The sequence below is a fragment of the Symphalangus syndactylus genome, chromosome 8 (assembly GCF_028878055.3).
Source record: "Symphalangus syndactylus isolate Jambi chromosome 8, NHGRI_mSymSyn1-v2.1_pri, whole genome shotgun sequence".
NCBI classification, from domain to species: Eukaryota; Metazoa; Chordata; class Mammalia; order Primates; family Hylobatidae; genus Symphalangus; species Symphalangus syndactylus.
In genome coordinates, this window is record NC_072430.2 from 100,321,620 (window position 1) to 100,342,466 (window position 20,847).

At 42.1% G+C, this 20,847-nt stretch overlaps 1 protein-coding gene across 4 annotated transcripts in view; it reads right to left on the reverse strand.

Moving 5' to 3' along the window:
• Window positions 1–16,349, reverse strand: part of STK17B (serine/threonine kinase 17b) — a 49,843-nt gene extending 33,494 nt beyond the window's left edge. Inside the window, exons 1-3 of one of the 4 annotated variants that reach the window (XM_063644852.1) lie at window positions 16,187–16,349; window positions 15,447–15,579; window positions 9,233–9,493 (exon numbers count right to left, since the gene is read on the reverse strand). The gene's annotated coding sequence lies outside the window, so the exon portion shown is untranslated. Of the gene's footprint in view, window positions 1–4,338; window positions 4,670–9,232; window positions 9,494–15,446; window positions 15,592–15,742; window positions 15,816–16,186 lie in introns of those variants that run through there. The other 3 variants (XM_063644850.1, XM_055290093.2, XM_055290092.2) reach the window with 3 other exon arrangements.
• Between the last annotated feature and the right edge of the window lie 4,498 nt (window positions 16,350–20,847).

The window sequence follows — 20,847 nt, forward strand, 5'->3', positions numbered from 1 at the left end:
ATACACCAGCTACATTTCCTGCCGCACTCATATTTCATATTTTGCCACCACACCTTTTATTATATTTCTTTGCCTGAAAAAGCCTTTCTACTTTCCTTAAATGGCTAACTTTTCTTACACATCCTTCATACTCAACACAGAATGCCCTCTCCCCCAGGAAGCTTTGCCTAAAAACCACAGGTTGATTTAAAGGCTTCTCCTTTATGCTTCAAATAAGAGGACCCTTGGCATACTTCTTTACCTCAAAATGTAACATGTTACACTGCAATTCTGTTTAGTGTTTAAAGGGCAGCATCCTTTTACTTTTGTGCCTAAGCAACCAGCATGGTATCTGCCATCCGGTAGGAATTTTAAAAATGTTTGATGAACTGAATTGTAAGAATTATGAGATATAGCAAAAAGAATTTGTAGGTACATCTCATGTCTTCAAGGGGTTAAGAGAACTTGAGATCCATCTTGAATTTACAGTACTGGAGCTCTGAATGCAGCTAGTCTCTGCTTAATTCAGTATTTGGACAAATAAAGTAACTATTTTAAATTGCACTTACAAAATGTCAGTTCTAAATAGGTAGCCACAAAGTCTGGAAACACAGATAAAATTATTTTGTCATATACTATAATGTAATGCCAACAGACCTTTTGTTTTTACCACTGTTTCCAGACAAGGTGGCTACTTGTTTTTAATACAAGCTACTAATACAAATACCTACTGCAGTTAAGAACACCACTCTTTTAAGAGCCTCCAAAAATCAGGAAATTCAGGTAAGTGTCCTATCAAGATTTATCACTGAGAAGTCTAGATCTTCATGAAGTAAATTGGAAAGGCAACAGGAAGCAAAGTAAGCCTGAAGATTGTAACGGAAGCAACTCCTTTCTACATAGGCATTTAAGGCATTTGCTGCTAGCAAGCTTTCCCTAGGAAACCGAAAAAGAGATTTAGCGTCCATCAAAAGTAAAGGAAGAACTTTCTCCTGGTGTGGCAGAAGTATTCATTTTTAATTAGTCACTGATTAGAAGTATTGGTATCAAGATGGAAATGATGATGATTATCAATTTCAAGGAAGAGATTATATTCCTCATATGTATTCTGCTAACAGGTTTTGTTTTTTAAAATATTTTGAACAGAAAATATAATTCATAAATTTAATCCTCTAAAAATCACAATAGGAAGTCAGCTAAACTAACTCTAATCCAACCATTCTAGTATATACTATCCAAGGGCTGAAGTGTCAGGCAATGACTCCTAGGCCTGATTCTGTGCCAAGACCCTAAGGCCTAATGCTGTGTCTTCCCACCTCCAGAAAAAGAATTAAACCCTGTAATTGTGAACCAGGATAAGAGGTTGAAAAACGGAAGTAGAGTGGGGGATTCCAGGGTGGGCAACAAATGCATGGTGCTTGTCACTCACAAGATGGAAAATTGGGTTTCTGTTGTAAAATACTGTTTACTTAATAGCACCACTTAAGTACTATTTATTCAGTAACTACTACAATGCAAAATGGAATCTGATCCTTTAAGGATCGAAGAGGAAATTACCATCTCACTGTTAAAATTTTTCAATGCTTACAGTATCACTACACCCTCTTTTGGAGTAACTGCAAAGGGTCAGGGATGAACCAAAATATAATACATATAAATATTAAAAGAAACTAATATACATGTTTTAAATGGCACTGAAGTTTGAGGTTAAATGTTCTGGAAAAAGGATAATAAAAAACTTTTAATAAAGTATGCCTTGAAAATTGCAACATTACAACATATTTAGATAAAAATACGTGCTTGTAACTTTATAAGAACATTTCTTAATTGAAATATTCAAAGAAATAGCCTTTGATAACAGTCCAGCATAGAATACAAACTACAGTACTTCAAACATAAAATCACTGAATTTTGTCATCAATATTATGAAAAACTAAAGCAACTGACATTTGAAGTTTGCCTAAGTGGAAAGGTAGTAAATAAATGATTGCTAATGTTTCTGACAAAACAAATATCCATACAGTGCAAAAGATTTCTTTATAGAAAGAAGAATCAATCAGTATCCTTTAAAAGTAGTAAGCCTAGGAATACTATTCTTTTTTTTTTCTTTGAGAGAGTCTCGCTCTGTCGCCCAGGCTGGAGTGCAGTGGCGCCATCTCGGCTCACTGCAACCTCCGCCGCCCGGGTCAAGCAACTCTTCTGCCTCAGCCTCCCGAGTAGCTGGGACTACAGGTGCGCGCCACAATGCCCGGCTAATTTTTGTATTTTTAGTAGACACGGGGTTTCACCATATTGGCCAGGCTCGTCTCGAACTCCTGACCTTATGATCTGCCCGCCTCGGCCTCCCAAAGTGCTGGGATTACAGGTGTGAGCCACTGCGCCCGGCCAGAATACTATTCTTCACTGCCAATCTTACATACAGAAAATGTGAATTACAATATACTATGCATGCAATTTTAAGGCAATTTAAGGATTAAGTGAAAGTGTTATTAACTGAATTCCTTGATTTCTTGTGTCTCTAGAATTAAAGCAAAAATATTTTGATAAGGAAATTCTCCCTTATAACTATCAAAGAGCTTTAAAACATGTTAAAACGTTCACTTAACAGCAGTAAAACAGTGCAAGCTTAAAAATAAAATTATCTGATTAGAAACGTCAGCCATAAAAATGCTTGTATCTTCTTCAAATTTGTTACTCATGCTAACACAGCGATTAGTCAAGCCTCCAACTTCCTAAAAACGGATTCTATCTTAACCAAATTGTAATTCACTAATCAATGATCCCAAGAGAAACTGCAACCATTCTATCCACATACAAAAAAGGGTGGTCTTCAATTACAGCAATTCTATTTTTAAAAAGTCTTGCCACGTAAGCAAATATATTTCACCTCGATTTTGGATCCCCACTTTAGAAAAAAAGATCTAAAATGTACAATATGTATCTCAAAAATAAAACATCTATTAATACCTCCAATTATTAAGATACTAGAAAAAGTTTAATTGAGCATCTGCTCAGAGGAGGAGGATCCGAGGGAGATGAGTTTAAAACTTTTGCACTGCTTCTATGGACCAGTTTTCTTAAAAAATACACAATCCTACGGGTACACGGTCTAATATTTATAAAATAAGCACTTGTTGAAAATTACTTCTGAACAGTTCACCATAAAACTAAAAAACAGTGTTATCAATGAGAAAGTAGGTTTATTATATTTTCCTTTAATAAAATTGTGCTCCTGGGTTCAAAATGTCGGGTTACATACGCTGCCACTCATTTCTACAGAGCTATGCTGTCTCCGCGCAGGCATTCTCATAGACTTGAAAACGTAAAGTGGCCACACCACGTCAAACGTCCCTGGCAAGGTTCTGCTTATCATTAGCACCACAGATGTAAACATTACGTCGACAAAACAATCGGTGAATGTGATACACAGTCCTCATGTGTTTAAATATTAGTGAAATCTGATTAAGTATTACGGTTTTAAAAACGTATTTTGTTTCTTAATTCCAATTTCCAAACTGATGTCAGAGTGCCTCTAGTCCAGACAGAAACTAATGCCAGCTACCAGCTGCTATAAAGCCTCTTTCAACTTTGTCTCTACTTCTCCCTCGGAGGAAATTCAAATGAAACGCTTTTGCCTACAATAAAACAAAGAGCCTGGGTAAATGTCAAAAATCGTTGGCATCCAGTAGTCGTATAGTTTGAGGATGAGTCGTGCACACTAAGTGGGTTACAAGGCATCAAAGTAAAAATCAGATCGCTGATAATCACGGAAACAGCTGTAGCCCGTCTTGCTCTCTCGCTGGTTTTAAAACACTGTTCCCAAGCAGTAACTGAAAACGTCCCACAAGATGAACATGAACTTTCTCTAGAGGAAAGGCAGCTGGGAGCAGGACGCGTCCACGAGTCCCGATAGGAACGCGCCCACGCCGCAGCTGGGACTCGGGAGAGGCTAGGGGGACCGCGTGGCCTTGCTGTGGAAGGGACCCGCGCGGGCCCGCCGCGAAAGGGGCTCTGCCTGGCGCGACCTGGGGAGAGCCGGGGCCGGCCGGATGGAGGGCGCACGGGGACACACGGACACGCACAGACACAGACACGCGCCCTGGACTGAGAAGGGTGGTGGGAGGACCGCCGGCCGCCCCCCGCGCGGAACCCCAGGGAACCTGGACTCCAGCCGCAAAGCGGAGAGGCGCCAGCACCAATCAGCCATCTGAGGGGCGGCGGAGTCCGAGCCCCTCTCAGCCCGACCGTACCGCCTAAACTCTCCTCGGGTCCTCCTTCCTCACGTATGAGGTCTCTGTACCGAGGCGGCTGGTTCCATCGCAGCCCTGAGCCAACCCGCCAATCCCGCAGGACACTAACCGCTCCGGCCGCCGCAGGTTCTCCCGGGACTGCCCCCTCCAGGGGGCCGCTGTCCCGCCCCACGCCGGGGGCAGCCACAGGACGAGTTCTCTAGCTCCAGCCGGGCGAGGCGCCAGGGAGCGCCGAACGTGGCAGGACCCACTTTTACTTTTCCAGACAAGGGCCGACGGTTGTGACCTGGCTTCTCGTGAAGTGACTCCCGGCGACAGCAGCGGAGAGGACTACCGTAGCTTGCAGTTGCGGTTTGAAAACTGCAGCCGCGTCTGGGACATCGCCGTTCGCCAGATCCCTCCCCCTAGGTCGGGAGAGCCAATCGGAGCGCGTGCGGAGGGTGGGTCTGTCACGTGACGGGAGGGGCGGGGCACCGGCCGGGGGCGCGTGTGCGGGGCGGGGCCCGGCGGTGAGAGGGTGCGGCGCCTGGCTGGCCCGAGGCGGGGCGGGGAGGCGCGGCGGCGTGGCGGCGCAGGTGGGGCGCACCCGGGCTGCCGCGAGGGAGGGGCGGACGGGGCGGCGCTGCAGAGGAGGGGCGCGGGGCTGGAACTCCTGCTCTGTGCACTCCTTCCCACCTTCAGAGAGGTCAGTTCGAGAGGTGTGAATATCCGGAGACCAGGGAGAAGGAAGCCGCAAAATACGTCCCAGCTGCCTGCGACTAGTTACCAAACTTCAGTGCCTACCAAAGACCTATTTTCTGACTCTTCTTGGGAGTCTTCCTTAGGACTTGAACCTACCCTCTAAGTAGAGAACCCAGTTTGCTACGACTTGGCAGAGGTTCCTCGGAGTGTCAACATCAGTTGGGGATTTATGGAACCTAGACCCCACTGCTAAAGTCCGCTGTCGCGAATGGTATCCCTTCTGAGGCATTAACTGAAGGCAATGTAGGGAGGGTCCTAGTAGGCTGAATAGCAGATTTTGCATTTATGGTGCTAAGGAAAAAGATGAAAGCCCTCAGCAACCTACTCAAGATCTGTTATCCTTTGAAGACAGTGGAAATTTTCAAAGTTCTGTGCAAGACACAAATGTTTTACATAGATATATAATCCTAGTTTATATGTATAGGATACACACATACTCATACATATATGGGATTACTTGTGTAATCTAGGATTGCTTTCAGAGGACATTTACGATAATTGCAGAAAACCCTTCCTTGGGAAAGGATACTGGGAGTGGAGTCGTCCTCTTGCTTTCAAAAGACTTAATGCTCAGTTAACATATAAAGGACAGGTTTTCTTGTTCTATCTCAGTAAGCCAAGCAAATTCCTATGAAGCTAGCCGTTTCCCTTTCCCACTGCATTTTCCCGAAGATAAAGGTATAGAATGCATCACAGCCCTTTTATGAAGTCTGTTTGTTGTTACTTACTTTAACTCCTCCTCCCAGTTTAATAATGTCTTGCCCCTAAAGCTTGTCAAGTGGAAAATATTGCTTCCATCTATCTAATTTCTTGTTGCTAACAATTGGGCTGACTAGAGAAGCCTAAAGTTAGAATGAAAATAAACAAAATGCCACACACTGGAATTAACTTTTCTGGGGTATAAGAATCTGTAAGCACTGAGACTGTTCCCATCTTTTCTTTGATGAACATAGGTGTTACATTCCCGAGGTCTCAGCACCAGTACCAAAACTAGTAATCTTTTGGGGGTCACAGCATTACATCATTATGGTGGGTTTTGGGGTTGTGTGTTTAACTTTGGACCTCCTTAATTTCAACATTTCATCAATTGCCAGCTTTTAGCAATCTTCTCACACTCACCCCATCCTCCCCATCACTAATCGAGTCCCAGATCACTTCACACCTAGACACAGACTTTTCTCTCTCTGGCACCACTGTAAGCCAATCCTCTTGGTCACAATACCTCTGCTGTAACCAGCCAGCCTCCTAGGGATATTGTCATGTCTTGCATTTTCCTGCTTCTGCCTTAGCTCCAGCTTATCACCATCCTCCTCATCCATACCTGTTCATCAGTTTCTGACTTTAAGAAGGTTACCCTCTTCAGGAATCAGAACTCTGCCGATTCCTACTTTCTATTACCAGCCTGATCACCTCTGCCTTATGTTCTTTGGTGCAGGGCTGATAGTTTGTGTTTCTTTTATGACCCTAAATAGACTGTTAACCCTTGTGCCTGATGTCAGATTTGTTAACTAGGACTTATCACACTATCCCAAGGATATTCAACTGCACTTACTTGGTCTCAGGCACTGTGGTTCAAGTAACAAGGAATTCCTGGTGCTGAGGAGGAGGCAGTACATCTGTCGCCTTGCAGGAAAATTCAGAAGTCAACACATTCCTCCGTCCACCTCATTTACCTAAACTCATTCATAACCATGTCAAAGATGTATGTTCTTGCTCTCATTCCCTTGAGCAGGAAATCTCCAGGTGACCTTATGGTCGTTCTGTGGTCATTGCTTCTGACCACACAGTTCATTAAGTTGACCATTCTTGAATGACACATTCCGACCAGGGATGGTGGTTGGTATGGGCTCAGTTGTGTTCTTTTCCAGTTCATACATTGAAATTCTAACCCTCAGGAACTCAGAGTATGACCGTATGTGGAGATAGGGCCTTTAAAGAGGTAATTAAGGTAAAATGAGATGATATGAGTGGCCCCTGATCCAAGATGACCGGTGTCCTGATAAGAAGAAATTAGGACACATACAACACTAAGGGACAACCCTATGAGGACATAACAAGAAGGTGGCCATTTGCAAAGCAAGCAGAGAGGTTTCAGAAGAAACAAGACCTGCTGATATCTTGATCAACAGCCTCTAGCCTCCAGAACTGTCTGTTGTTTAAGCTGTCCGCTCTGTGGTATTTGTTATGGCAGCCTGAGCAAACAAATACAGTGGGCCTCCTGGATCACTCCAGGTTAGTAATCACACACTGACTGGGAGTGATGATCCTTCCCAGTCACTGCTTACCACATGTGGCCAGGGAAGGTGATGCTCTCTGGTAATGGCACGACACTCACCATATTCTGTCCAGGGAAGGGACCTTCCCCAGTCACATCAAGTCAGTCACTGCATACTGACCACATAATGATCAAGGAAAGTGATTCTCACCAATTCCATGTTTACTCCCTATAGATGCAGAAAAGGAGGGTTTTGCACAGAGCAGAAGGCCTCAAACTCAAAACTCTTGCCACTGACACACCCTCCTTCTGAAGAATTCATGTGGAAAAGGCAAAACAAGCTCTACTACCTGTCTAGAACTGAATACACCAGAAACCTGTGGCTAGGCTAAAGGTAGCCAGACACAGGCAAGGCCAACAGCCTCTGAAAGGGCGTGGCTCAACCCCCCACCCAACAGGGGTGCTCACTGAATGGAGACAGGCTCCTCCAAACAGATCCCCTCTCTGGAGGTAGGAATAGTGAGTGTATTCAGATGGAGATGTCGCAGTGCATTTACTCATGGTGCCTACAGCACATTGCAATTTTGAAAGCACTGAGAACCAGAGAGACTCTAAGAGACCTCACATCCCCGACTCTCTTGAAACACTGTTAGCAAAGGTAATTGGGGCAAGTTCTGTCTGATGAGAGTAATAACTCAGACTGGTACAAGTGTCTTCCTTAAAGGGTGACGCAGCTTTCCTCTCCAAAACATCCATGATCAACTAGGGCCAATATGCCAATCCAACCACTCACTGCAGTTTATAGAGTGTAACCTGTCCTGTAAAAGCTGTCCAAAAGAAATGCCACGCACATTGGCGGATGTTCTACTAGTCATATTTTAAAAAGTAAACACAGATAAAATTAATTTTAACAATTTATTTTATTTAACCCAATGTTTCTAAAACATTGTCATTTCAACATATAATCAACATAAAAATTATTGAGACATTTTACTTCCTTTTTTAATATTGTCTTAAATCTAGTATTTTATACTTACAGCATGTCCCAATTCAGATGCCAAATTTTCATCGGAAACACTTGATCTGTATTTAGATTTCACAAAATTTGCTGTTGCAAAAAGCAGATTCACATTCCTAAGTTGTTTTGAACATACTAAAGTTTTTCACGCCAGGTGTGGTGGCTCATGTCTGTAATCCTAGCACTTCGGGAGGCCAAGGCGGGCGGATGATTTGAGGTCAGCAGTTCAAGACCAGCCTGGCCAACATGGTGAAACCCCGTCTCTACTAAAAATACAAAAATTAGCCAGGCATGGTGGCAGGTTCCTGTGATCCCAGCAACTTGGTAGGTTGAGTCAGGAGAATCACTTGAACCCAGGAGGCAGAGGTTGCAGTCAGCCGAGATCGCGCGCCACTGCACTCCAGCTTGGGCGACAAAGCGAGACTCTGTCTCAAAAATAAATAAAGTTTTTCAATAACTAAATGCAGTATCAGTTTCTTAATATAAATTTAATGACAATGAAAGAAAATAGAAAATTTTGTCATGTTAGCCACATCTCAAGTGTTTCATGGCCACGTGTGGCTACTAAGTTAGGCAGTGTAGGTCTAAAGGGCTAGAAACGTGCCTTCTAATTGTGTCTAAATTTCCAGTGCTAGAGACAATCAGAGCAGTCTGGAGCTAGAAAAATTCTTGCAGTTCAGTAACCCAACTCCCTTGTTTTAGAAGGGAAGAAACCTACAAGAGAGAAGTTGAGGGACTTGCAAAAGATCACACACCTAAATTAGGTGGTACATATCTGAACAATAATTTAGGTCTCCTGACTCTTAATCCTAAGATATTATTTAAGGCTCTTCGCATCAGACATACTTCAGGATAAAGTAATTTTTAAATTTATCTGAATCATCACTCTGATGATACAGGCAAGAGAAAGCAAACCTGTATCCCAACTGCATTCTCATAACCTGATAAAAGCACACCCTACAATATTTAAGGCACCCTCCTTCCACTGTGTCTTAGGGTCCATGTGATTTCATCTGTCAGCTCTCTTACCTCAATGCATCACTGCTTCCTCTCCTTGGAGCCACCTGGCCGAACATCGCTGCTGCCTGCCCCCAGAGCATCCGGCCACACTTTTCTGTCTGCAGTTTTCCTCTCCCAGGTGTCTACCACGCGTTGTTTAAGGTTGTGCTTCAGAGAATCCTTTATATTTGCAAACCAAAATATTCAGTAGAAACTACAGCAAAGTTGTAGAACAGCTGCTATGCTCCAGCCACAAACACACCGGGCTCTAAAGTTCTACCTCGTAAGAAGCTGTGAGAGAGAAAGAGAAGATATATGTGTGGTTAAGTGTTTGACATCAGGCAGCCCTGCCTTCAAGTCCCAGTTCTGCCCATTCTTTATTGTGTGACTTTGGGCAATCCTCAGTTTTCTCATCTGTGAAATGGGGATAGTAATAATAGCTACCTCCATGAGATTGAAATGGGATAATGCATACTAAGAACAGTGCCTACCAAGAGTAAACCCTTCGTTCTGTTCCTACAAGCTATTATTATTTACCAGTGCTTTGCCAGCTCCCCATGCGCACTACTGCGCCCTGTGACTAGCAAGATGCTCAAGACATTGTGGGTTCTATGTAAAAATTTGTCAAATGGCTTTATAAGATACTTTTGATTTTCCTCACATCTTATGGTTGATGCTAGTAGGGATCATTGGGGGGAAAATGTCATTGGAAAGGAAAGGGGAGAGGGAGGTGACTGCTTTTCCTTTCAGTATCTATCTGGTGGAGACACCCAAGATCAGAATGAAGCTCTAAGGTCAACAAATGGTGGAGTCCAGGGGGCCATGTGAGATAAAGAAATTAGTCACTAGTGTTTAAAGGAAGTAGATATCAAGTGGCACAAAGAAATAAATACAGGGTATAAATATAGGGTGCCATCTATTTGATTTGAGTAGATAACGCCTACTAGCTCTCCCTGATAAATCTCTTCCTTTTTCACTTTGCTAAGAAACTTCCTTTGCCAACTGCATATACCATGAATGACAACCTGCTATCACATTCTCCAGGGTACATGGCAGGTACCCTTCCAGAAACCCTTCACTGAGTGAGTCTTCTTACAGCAGGCAGTAGCAGATATAGATAAGGCAGAGCCAACTTTTAATCCCCAGCAACTCCCTTGTTAGGAGTGATCTTTGTGTCAACTGGTGTAAGGTGATAGCATGAACATTGAGAAGGCCAATCTACTCTGAAAGTTGAGCCATTTTGTGGCATAAAAGCATTAGTAATGTGGGAAATGGTACTATTCCTGATTACCACAGCATTCCTGACATTGAGAATATTCAAAGATTCTTGATTCTTTTTAGTAGTTGGCCTTTCCTTTAGATTTATAGAGCAGCATTTCATGGCTTCACTTTTACCGAAGAAGCAGTAAGTTCAGAGCTGTTCAGAAACCTTTAAAAGGTCACAGATTATGAGAGAATGGTTCTGTAATTTACCAGCTGTGAGATCTTGACCAGGTTAGAAAATCTCTGTGCCTCTATTTTTCATCTGTAAAATGGAGATAATATACTTGCCTCATAGTGTACATGGCAACAACAGTTTATAAATAATGAGCCTGGCACCGTTCTAAATGTGTTGCTTATGTTAATTCATCTAATGCTCACATCCTCCTGTGAGTTACAGTGCTATATTTTCCTCCTTTAAAGATGAGAAAACTGGCCAGGCATTGTGGCTCACACCTGTAATCCCAGCACTTTGGGAGGCCGAGGCAGGTGGATCATGAGGTCAGGAGATTGAGACCATTCTGGCTAACATGGTGAAACCCCGTCTCTACTAAAAATACAAAAAAAAAAAAAAAAAAAAAAAAAAATTAGCTGGATGTGGTGGCGGGCCCTTGTAGTCCCAGCTACTCAGGAAGCTGAGCCAGGAGAATGGTGGGAACTGGGCAGAGGTTGCAGTGAGCCAAGATCACACCACTGCACTCCAGCCTGGGCAACAGAGTGAGACTCCATCTCAAAACAAAACAAAAAACAGAAAACTAAGGGACATGGAAGTTATATACTTGCTCGAAGTCATTCAAGTCCATCCTCTACTACACAGACTTTTTTTTTTTTTTTTTTTTTTTTGAGACAGGTTCTCACTCTGTCAGCCAGGCTGGAGTGCAGTGGCCCGATCTCAGCTCACTGCAACCTCTGCCCCCCAGGCTCAAGTGATTCTCGTGCCTCAGCCTCCTGAGTAGCTGGGACTACAGGCAAGTGCTCCACAAACAGTTGTTTTTGTTGTTGTTGTTGTTTTTTGTTTTTTGTTTTTTTTTAGTAGAGACGGGGTTTCGCCATTTGCCCAGGCTGGTCTCAAACTCCTGGACTCAGGCAACTCACCTTCCCCCAGCCTCCCGAAGTGTCAGGATTACAGGCGTGAGCCACCACACTCAGCATACACAGACTTTTACTGTGTGGATATTTAATAACTAGCTACTAACAAAAGAGCACACCTTCTTGGGTGTTTTATTCATCTAGTTCCTGGAGTCCTTGTTCTTTTCAGCCTTTTGTTTCTTCTCATATCTACCATTCCAAAATTGCCTTATTGTTAAAATAACTTTTCAAGTATATAAAAAATGCAAAGGGAGAGGGCTAAAATGATCCCTATGGCAATGGATCAGAGTTAGAGACATCTGGTCGAAAACTCCTGTTTAGCTTAATATAGATACAGATGTTTACATACAGAAATATTTGTAGGTTATGTATATATACATGGGTTTATATACACATGTGTAGCTCCTTCTTCTGTCAGCTGAGGGTGCCTAAAAACTAATGACACCTCAGAAACAACAGCATACTTAGCACTCAGGTCTTAGTCTCTAATATCATTCTCCAAGAAAAGGAATCAAAGCTCCTTGGAGAAATGGCTGCTTCTACGACTGAGGATGGAAATATACAGATGGGCTTGAAGTATCTTGTAGTCCAGAAAGAAGGAAGTGCAAGCAAACACCACCATGCAATTATGGAGGCATTCAAAGAGAGAGGAACCAAGAGCCAACTACAAGAGCTCACAATGGCCAAAGCTAGGACAATTTGAGCAACACAAGAAATAAAGCAGTAGTAGACTATAACCCAAAGTATAAAATAAATATCTATGAATTCATACTGACATAAATAAATGGTTGAAAGAATAGACAAATCTTCCATACAGAAGAAATATGAGTAATTTATGCAGATACTCCACCTTCAAGTTGGTGGAGCATAACTCCCCACTCCTTAAGTGTGGGCTGCCCATAGTGACTTTCTTCCAAAGACTGAAATATAGTAAGAGATGGGGAGAAAGCAGCTTTAGGGTGGAGAAACCTGACGAAACCCACCTCAAGCTAGATGATCAAGGATGAGGTCAGTAGTCATAAGTCATAAGTCATGATGTTAGGTACCCTTAATATAACGTGGTAAGTGTGACACTTTGCCTGTGTAGTCTGCCTCCTAAAACCCCACAACCCCAGTGCAACCATCAGAAAATCATTAGGCAAATCCCAGTTGAGGAACATTCTATAAAATACCTGACCTACACTCCTCAAAACTGTCAGGGCCATCCAAAACAAGGGAAGTCTGAGAAATAATTACAGCCAAGAGAGACCTGAGGACATGTGATGACTAAGTATAGTGTGGTATGCTGGGTGGGAACCTGGAATAGAAAAATGATGTTAGGCAAAAACTAAGGAAATCTTTATTTAATAATAACGTATTAATATTGGTTTATCGGTTGTGACAAATGCACCCTTGCTACTGTACGATCCTGTAATAAAAAGGGAAATTGGGTGGGTATGAATCTAAAACTGTTCTAAAATAAAAGGCTTTGTTTAGAAAAATGAAGGAGTCTGCCATTGCTTTAAATATTCAAATTTAGAGAATGTAGAACTAATAAAATAATCAAAATATAGCCCTGCTATTATTTTTGCAGTCTATTAAAAACACCATTGTATTAGTAATTTGATGCAGGTTCAATCCAATATCAACCTCCAATCAAAATTTCCAAGTCAGATAAAAGTATATGAAATAGGAATCCAGAAAGAGATCCGGAAAATTCTGTTTCAATATCATGTATATAATCTGATTTTAATCACAAAGTGAATCTTTCATCTAGCATGTTGCCTGCCTCTCCTTTAATTTCTAATATGGTAAGTATTGACCATTCTAACCGTGTCCTATGGACCATACTTACTAGATTACCATATTTACCATATTTACCATTACTTATCTACATAGATATAACCTGCATCAACCAAAACTCTTTGAGGTCCTGAGTAATATTTGAGTGTAGAAAGTTTGAGAACCAAACAGCTTGAGAACCACTATTCTCATCATAGTGACCCGTTTGCTCTTTCAAGACTGGGACATTTGTTACTCTATGGCCACCCTGTATCTTAATCCTATCAGTGTTTAGAGAATTTGAGTCCATGACAGTGAAAGTGACAAATATACTCCTTGCAGCTTGGGAGGAACAATGACCTTAGGTTCTATCAACCAATCACACATAGGCACTTGAACCTTTGAATCTGGAGCTAGTAAGTCTGGGCCATGAAGAACACTGAGATGGAAGGAGCAATCAGGCCCTGCAAGCAGCAGGTCTAGTGGCATCTCCAGTGTCCATGGCACAAGCTGCAGTGCAGAATACTGCGTTTGGGCAATAGTGTCATCGTCTTCCCCTGAACAATCCACAGACATGACTTTGGATGTTTTTCCTAGTTATCTAGTCCTCACTTTGGTTCTCCAGCCTGGATCTCCTTTCTATGAACTACTCAATATCCTTTAAATACATTGTTTTTCAGCTTCAGATATCCAGAGATGTTTAGTTGCTTGCAATTAAGAACTCTGACTGGTCCTATGAAAAACTGATTTCTTAGTTAGCTTCTGTGGTTATATATTTTGACCACTTTTACATTAATCAGCCTGTCTGAAATTCCACAAATAAACCATGGTTAACCAAAATAAAAAGAAAGCAAAACAAATGTACCCTTTGTTTTATCTGCCATAGAAAACAAACAACAGCCAGGCACGGTGGCTCATGCCTGTAATCCCAGCATTTTGGGAGGCTGAGGCAGGAGGATCACTTGAGGCCAGGAGTTTGAGACCAGCCTGGGCAACATGGCGAAACTCTGTCTCTACAAAATAAATAAATAAATAAATAAACAAATTAGGCAGGCATGGTGGCATGTGCCTGTAGTCCTAGCTACTCAGGAGGCTGAAGAAGGGGGTCTGCTTGAGCTCTGGAGTTCAAAGTTGCAGTGAGCTATAATTGTGCCGTTGCATTCCAGCCTGGGCAACAGTGTTTAAAAAAGAAAACAAACAACAACACAAATAAATTAAAACATCTAGCTTTTTGAAGGATGAAAAAAATGTTGGCATTCTACTCCGGCTATAAACTTTTACTTAGACTTTGGAATTGTGATCCAACTTTCAACAAGCAGAGTGTAAGATTTTCATTGTATTACTTCCCAGCTATGCAATTTCTATAAAATGGTCAAGAGGCTCTGAAGAGAATGCCTGGTGACGCCATGCCATGTGCTTAGTTCATTATAAATCATTTCAAGTACCTCCAGCCTCTCTGAGCCAATCAAAACAGAAATGTTCTAACGCATTTGAGAGAATCTTGTTTTACAGAGTGCTTAAGAGAGGCATGAAAAGCACACTAGATTTCAAATGTACCAAATTATCCAGAAAGGATTTTGGAACTGGTTCCTATTAGGTTACTTTTCATTATTATTTAATACGACATATAAAATATAACGCTTTTCTGTTTGAGCTGCTAGTGCCTGGAATGGTTCTGCCTTCTACAATTTCGCAAGCAAATTTTAACGCATTTCTATTCTAGTCTAGTTACTACCTTATTGTTAGACATCAAAAGTGAAAAGTGTGCAGGTCAGTTGGGCCCTTCAGATTTTTCCATTTCATGCTAACTCGAATTATTAGGGACTTAAATTAATTTTGCTAGAAAAAGCATCTTCTTCTACAATTGAAATACTACCACAGATGAAGGATTCTTTGAAGCAGCGTCTTGAAATAATTTAGGGAAAACGTACAGGGAGAGCAACCCATTGCTATTTCCTCTCATCTCCAATTTCCACAGTTAACTTCTCAGCAGAAAGGCTTGTGTATAGTAGAAATCCACAGACAAGCATAAATTAGTACACCCCACCTTGAGAACAGGTTGAGAAATGTAAAAACCGGCACATGGAATGACCAATGTTAAGCTATTTCTTGCAAGCCTAAACTACAGACGCACCTTTTAAAATATAAGATGTTTGAGCACTTGACAGATGATTATCTTGGTCTACTTGAGAGAAGTTCCACAGGCATAAAATCAGTTGTCTTTATTTCTTCCTGTCTCTCACCCAGGCCTTTTTTTTTCCTTCCTGCTAAGAACAGGAAATTGCAGAAATAAAGATTTGATCAGTCGCCATTAATTCAGTAAGGTTTGTTTAGTTTAACCTAAGCTAACAGCACATTTATAATTTTCCCAAATAAATCACACAAATTATCAGAATAGGCTAGTTTCGTATATAATTATCTCTTAATCACCAGTCCTTGTGTTCTTCTTCTCATTAAGCCTGTCTCTGAGGAGGTTGTCCTTTCACAGTAAAAATAGGCAATACCTTTGAGACACTTTCTGTTACTCATTGACCTAGAAAAATCCCCTGCTAGTAGCTCAGTCCTGATTAGGTCTGAAAGCTTCTGGGTCAATCACACACGCTGAATGTGGCACAGGATATATTAATATTAATAACACTTGATGTCTGTACAGCATTTTAGTCAATATAGAGCTTTCACATGCAATGACTTATCTGGGCCTCAACAATCTGGGGATTACTGTTAGCAAAGCTAGTGTTATCCCATTTTACAGATGAGAACAGAGGTCGTGAGAGTGACTTGTCCATCAGAGGTCAGGGTTCAGTCTAGGGCTGAAGACTGTGGGCCCTTTTGAGTGACCCCTGACAGAGAAGACTCTCCAGAGAGCACACTTACCGGAGACGTGCTTTCTCTTTTCTCTCACCCCACCCCTTGCCTGAGGCATTACAGGAGCCCTACGACAGACCAGCTGCGAACGATGCAGAAGAAAGGGAAATGTAATTTTTCTGGAGGACCCGAAGTCCAGATGGCAAGCCAGACGGAGCCCCACGGCTGTCTTACCTGCAGGTGTGTGCAGCACCAGAAGCCCCAAAACAGTGTTCACATCTCCCCACCTGGCTGGGCCACACTCACTCCCTGCTGCGGCCCAGATTGCCTGAGGAGGTTTCAGGTGGGGATTTAGGAAAATCAAGAATGATTTACTACCTAAAGTAATAAGATTTAGCACAGAACTAAGAATTGCAAAGCAAGAGCTAAGGTTAGAGGAAGATATTTAAGAGAAAGAAATGTACTTGCTGTTTTTAAAAGTTGACATTTCTGTAGTAAGAATGAAGAACTAAGAGTACAAATAATTAATTGTTTTTACAGTGAAATGACACACAGGAATGTTCTAAGTAAAGCGGGGCAATACATTTATATGCAAGATGCAATGTATTCGTCATTTTATTTAATTCTTGGAACACAACCTTGAATGGTTATTCTCACTTCTCAGATGAGGAAACCCAGGCTTACAGAGTTTGAGTGACTTACTTAAGGCCATATAGGGAGTGAGTGAAGACAAAATTTGAACTCAGATTACAAATCCCATTTCTTTTCAGGATACTGCACTACAATCTAAGTACAGCTTACCTGTTCTCAATTTTATTTTCCATTATGTCCCATCTCTGTAACTCATTATTCAAGTAAGTTTATATTATTATAGTGGGAACCTACTTATCTGGTTATCTAACTTCTAAGGAACAGGAAGTAGGCCAAAACTCTTCTGAGAAACATAATAGATGTTACAACGTTCACATGTGAGAAGATTCTCCTTGGCAGCCATTCTGTCTTTCAAGTATACTCTGTAATTATTTTGGATGTTTATAGGACTGCAATGATAGGATACTGCAGGAGCTTTCCCTCTGATCTTCCAATGACTGGCTGCTCTTCCAACTTCAGTTCTCATCTTAAATGTTACATCCTCTGAGAGGCTTTCTCCATCCCTTGCTGCTCCCTGTTCTTTATAGCACTTTTTATAACCATTGGTAATTATGGACTTATTTGTTTATTGCCCGTCTTCCCCATGACATTGTAAACTCCCCAAAGGAAGGAAACATGGCTGCTTTATTCAGCAGTGTTTCCTAGCACTTATGGTACCTGGCACAAAGTATGGTAAGTGTTCATGGGATGGATGAAAGGATGGACAAATGGACCTGCAGAAATATGTGGTTTTTGTCCTCTGACCCAAGGAAGACTGGATAACGTTTTGAGCTAGGGTAGCTCAATCACCCTTTCCATATAAATAGCCTTGAGATTTGGTGGCCTCCCAAAGACAATAGACAGGAACTATGAAGCCAGTCCACTGGGACAGGAGGAGGAAGGGAAGTAACATCTACTGAGCCCTTAACAAGTACAAAGCAATGAACTACTAGAAGTAATGGTGGCTGGGCATGGTGGCTCAGTGGTGGCTCACGCCTGTAATCCCAGTACTTTGGGAGGCCGAAGCAGGTGGATCATGAGGTCAGGAGTTCAAGACCTGCCTGGCCAAGATGGTGAAACCCCGTCTTTACTAAAAATACAAAAATTAGCCAGGTGCGTTGGCAGGTGCCTGTAATCCCAGCTACTCGGGAGGCTGAGGCAGGAGAATCACTCGAACCCCAGTGGCAGAGGTTGCAGTGAGCCGAGACTCTGCCACTGCACTTCAGCCTGGGTGATAGAGTGAGACTCCGTCTCAAAAAAAAAAGTAATGGCAAAACCCACAATTACTCTTGCACCAACCTCATAGCTATACATGGACTTATTTAACATAAAAAGCACTGCAGGAGAAAGAAAAACGCCTATTTTACAAATGAAAAAAGTAAGACTTACACTGGTGAGGTTGCCCAAGGTCACCCAACAAAGTGGCAGAACTGGGATATGAAGTGTAGAACCAGGATATGAAGTTAATCTGTCACTTTGAAGACTATGCTTTTTTTTTTTTTTTTTTTTTTTTTTTAAATAAAGCAAATTTGGCCAGGCACAGTGACTCATGCCTGTAATCCCAGAACTTTGGGAGGCCACGGTGGGAGGATCACTTGAGCTCAGGAGTTCAAGACCAGATTGGGTAACATGGCAAAACCCCATCTCTACAAAAACTACAAAAATTAACTGGGCATGGAGGTGCACCTGTGGTCCCAGCTACTCAGGAGGCAGAGTTGAGAGGATCACTTGAGCCCAGGAGGTCAAGACTACAGTAAGCCGTGATCATACCACTGCACTCCAGCATGGGTGACAGAGTGAGACCCTGTCTCAAAAAGAAGCAAATTTACTTTAAAATATATTTGTCTTTTTTTATTGACCTATAACTTACATACAAGAAGTGCTTATATTTTACGTGTGCAGTTGATAACAAATAGGTATACACCCTTGTACCACCACCCAAATCAAGAAATAGTACACTTCTAGCCATGGAGAAGTCCTCCCCAATTCCAGTATCTCCATGGTAAGCACGGTTTTGACTTCTATCATCACCGGCTCCTGTTGCCTGTTTTTAAAGTTCACATGATGGAACCTTAACGGTGTGCCCTCTTTGTATTAGGACTCTTTTTTTTTCTTTTTTGACAAATTCTCGCTGTGTCACCCAGGCTGGAGTGCAGTGGCGATATCTCAGCTCACTGCAACCTCTGCCTCCCAAGTAGCTGGGACTATAGAAGCCCGCCACCATGCCCAGCTTTTTTATTTTTATTTTTTATGTTTTTATAGTTTTAGTAGAGATGGGGTTTCACTATGTTGGCCAGGCTGGTCTTGAACTCCTAACCTCATGATCCACCCGCCTTGGCCTCCCAAAGTGCTGGGATTACAGGCGTGAGCCACTGTGCCCGGCTGTGTTAGAGCTCTTTTGTCTGTGGATTCATCTATGTTGTTGCTTGCAGCAGCAATTGATCTTTTTCATCGCCGAGTTATGTTATCATGAATTACTATAATCACAATCTATTCTACTATTGACAGACATTTGCATTGTCTTCAGTTTTATTAATAAAGTGCTATGAAAGTTCTTGAACATTTGTTTTGGTGGACATAAGCACTCATTTCTGTTGGGTACACACTCGGAAACTGGAATTGCTAGTCATGGTGTGCATATATTTGGCTGTAATTGATGCTGCTAAACAGTTTATCAAAGTGGATACATCAATTTACACTCCTACCAGTAATGCAGAGAATTCCCATTGCTCCATATCCTTGATAGGTGTTACTATCATCAGTTCTTTTCATTTGAGTCACTCTGGTGAAGATAAGCCATGCTTTTATAAACTATGCATGGCACCTCTGAATGGGTTATAAGCCCTCAGAAAAGGAAAGATCAAGAGTTTGCTTCTGGCTGTTACATGAATCTGACTTGATACTACTCCCTGGTCTCAAGAAAATGAGGCTTACATTTCTGGCCACCTACTAGGTGAAGTGGAGCCTCCCCAAAGAATAGAAATAGACTAACAACTGGCTCACAAATGCGATTAACACAAATAGAGAAATGGGTCAGAGCCAAGGGCAAGACTTCACCTCTTCAGTCCGAACCACGGAGACCTCCAACAGAGGGGTGAATAAAGCCTCGTCAAAGTCAGTCCACCTTTTGAACTGGACTATTAGAGTAGAACTAGTTTGAAGTTAGTAAGGAAGTGCCTGCCTCATGTAGAGGGTCAGACAACTGTCACTACAGTTATTGTATTTTGAGCACTTTGTGTGTGCTACACCCAGGGCTTTACCCTTTATAGAATGTAATAGTTAGGACTGTTGGGTTGTAAATAACAGAATCCAACCTAATTTTTTAAGTATTTATTTTTATTTTAAATTCCAGGGTACAAGTGCAGAATGTGCAGGTTTGTTACTTAGGTAGACATGTGGCATGGTGGTTTGCTACACCTGTCAATCCATCACCTAGGTATTAAGCCCAACATGCATTAGCTATTTTTCCTAATGCTCACCCTTCCCCCACCCTACCTCCTGACAGGTCCCAATGTGTGTTGTGCCTCTGCCTGTGTCCATGTGTTCTCATTGTTCAGCTCCCACTTATAAGTGAGAACATGTGGTGTTTGTTTTTTTGTCCCTGCATTAGTTTGCTGAGGATAATGGCTTCCAGGTCCATCCATGTGCCTGTAAAGGACATAATCTCATTCCTTTTTATGGTTGCATAGTATTCCATGGTGTATATGTACCACATTTTTCTTATCCAGTCTATCATTGATGGGCATTTGGGTTGATTCCATGTTTTTTGCTATTGTGAACAGTGCTGCAATGAACATATGCATGCATTTATCTTTGTAATAGTATGATTTATATTCCTTTGGGTATATTACCCAGTAATGGGATTGCTGGGTCAAATGGTATTTCTGGCTCTAGATCTTTGAGGAATTGCCACACTGTCTTCCACAATGGTTGAACTAATTTACACTCCCACCAACAGTGTAAAAGCGTTACCGGCCGGGCGCGGTGGCTCACGCTTGTAATCCCAGCACTTTGGGAGGCCGAGGCGGGTGGATCACGAGGTCAGGGGATGGAGACCATGGTGAAACCCCGTCTCTACTAAAAAAATACAAAAAATTAGC